The following is a 2,225-nucleotide window of genomic DNA, read 5'->3' as shown; positions in this document are numbered from 1 at the left end:
ATATCTCATTGTGGTTTTGATTTGCATTTCCCTAATAGTTAGCGATGTTGAGCATCTTTTCATATATTTGTTGGTCATTTGTATGTCTTCTAGGGAGAAGTGTCTGTTCAGGTCCTCTGCCCATTTTTTGATTGGATCATTCATTTTTTTTGTTGTTGTTGTTATTGAGTCATATGAGTTCTTTGTATATTTCGGATATTAGGCCCTTATTGGAGATGTTGCTTACAAATATATTTTCCCATTTGGATGGCTGTCTCTTTACCTTGTTGACAATTTCTTTTGCTGAGCAGAAGCTTTTTAGTTTGATGTAGTCTCATTCATTTATTTTAGTTTTTACTTCCCTTGCCTTTGAGGTCAAATTCATAAAATCCTATTTAAGTACAAGGTCCTTGAGTTTAGTTCCTATGTTTTCTTCTATGCATTTTATTGTTTCAGGTCTTATATTTAGGTCCTTAATCCATTTTGAGTTAATTTTGGTGCGTGGTGATAGCAGTCTAGTTTTATTCTTTTGCAGGTGGCTTTCCAGTTTTCTCAGCACCATTTATTGGAGAGGCTTTCCTTTCTCCACCGTATGCTTTGTTTTTTTTTGTCGAAAATTATTTGCCATATAAAGATGGGTTTACTTCTGGATTCTCGATTCTGTTCCACTGGTCCATGTGTCTGTTTTGCTGCCAATACCATGCTGTTCTGACTACTATCGCTTTGTAGTATAATTTGAAGTTGGGCAGAGTGATTTTTCTCAGGATGGCTTTGGCAATTCAGGATCTTTTGTGTTTCCATACATATCTCATGTTTTTTTCTTCTATTTCTTTTAAAAAAGCTGATGGAATTTTGATGGGGATTGCATTAAATCTGTATAATGTTTTAGAAATTATGGTCATTTTAACTATGTTGATTCTTCCAGTCCAAAAACATGGAATATCTTTCCATTTCTTTGTATTATCTTCGGTTTCTTTTAATATGGCCTTATAATTTTCATTATATAGGTCCTTCACAAGTTTTGCTAGATTTATTCCTAGGTATTTTATTCTTTATGTTGCAATTGCAAAAGGAATTATTTTTTCTATTTCTTTTTCTGACCCTTCATTATTAGAGTATAGGAATGCTATGGATTTTGGAACGTTGATTTTGTATCCAGAAACTTTACTGTATTTGCTTATTGTTTCTAGTAGTGTTCTTGTGGAGTGTTTAGGGTTTTCTACATAGAGAATCATGTCGTCTACAAATAGTGACAGTTTGACTTCTTCGTTTCCTATTCGAATGCCTTTTATATATTTCTCTTGCCTGATTGCACTCGCTAGGACCTCCATTGTTATACTGAATAACAGTGGTATTAGTTCCTGATCTTAGAGGGAAGGTTTTTAGTTTTTCCCCATTAAGTATAATGTTGGCTGAGGGTTTGTCATATATGGCCTCTATTATGTTAAGGTACTTTCCTCCTATACCGATTTTGTTAAGTGTTTTGATCATAAATGGATGCTATCTACGGCCATGCCATTCTGAACAAGCCCGATCCCATCTGATCTCGGAAGCTAAGCAGGGTCAGGCTTGGTTTAGTACTTGGATGGGAGACCACCTAGGAAGACCAGGTGCTGTAGGCGTAAAAATAAAAAATAAAAAATAAGAGATTGTAAACTGACAAGTTCCTTGCACTCTGTGAGGTCAACCAAGAGTTGCCTCGCCTAAAAAAAAACTTAAAAAATAAAAAATAAATAAATATTGTTTCTTGTCAAAGGCTTTTTCTGCATCTATTGATATGATCATATGATTCTTATATTTAAATTTGTTTATGTGGTGTATCACATTAATTGATTTGCGTATGTTGAACCATCCCTGTTCCCCTGGGATGAAGCCCACTTGATTGTGGTGTATAATCTTTTTAATATGTTGCTGTATTCAGTTGGCTAGTATCTTATTTAGGATTTTTGCAACTGTGTTTATGAGAGCTATTGGTCTGTAGTTTTCTTTTTTTGTGTTATCTTTACCAGGTTTTGATATCAGTGTAATATTGGCCTCATGAAATGAGTTGGGAAGTATTGCCTCCTCTTCGTTTTTTTGGAAGAGTTTGAGGAGAATAGGTATTAAATCTTCTTTGAATGTTTGGTAGAATTCACTGGTGAAGCTATCTGGTCTTGGACTTTTACTTTTTGGTAGATTTTTGATGATTGTTTCAATTTCCATACTGCTGATCGGTCTATTTAGATTTTCCAGTTCTTCTTGGTTCA

The 2,225-nt window shown here is 34.4% G+C and overlaps 1 pseudogene; it reads left to right on the top strand.

Annotated features, from left to right (window-relative positions):
• Positions 1-1,481: 1,481 nt before the first annotated feature.
• On the top strand, positions 1,482-1,601 carry LOC111741981 (annotated as a pseudogene).
• The last annotated feature ends 624 nt before the right edge of the window (positions 1,602-2,225 follow it).

This window comes from Pteropus vampyrus, unplaced genomic scaffold (assembly GCF_000151845.1).
Source record: "Pteropus vampyrus isolate Shadow unplaced genomic scaffold, Pvam_2.0 Scaffold84, whole genome shotgun sequence".
NCBI classification, from domain to species: domain Eukaryota; kingdom Metazoa; phylum Chordata; class Mammalia; order Chiroptera; family Pteropodidae; genus Pteropus; species Pteropus vampyrus.
The sequence above is the reverse complement of the archived record's forward strand: the minus strand, read 5'-3'. Positions and strand labels throughout refer to the sequence as shown.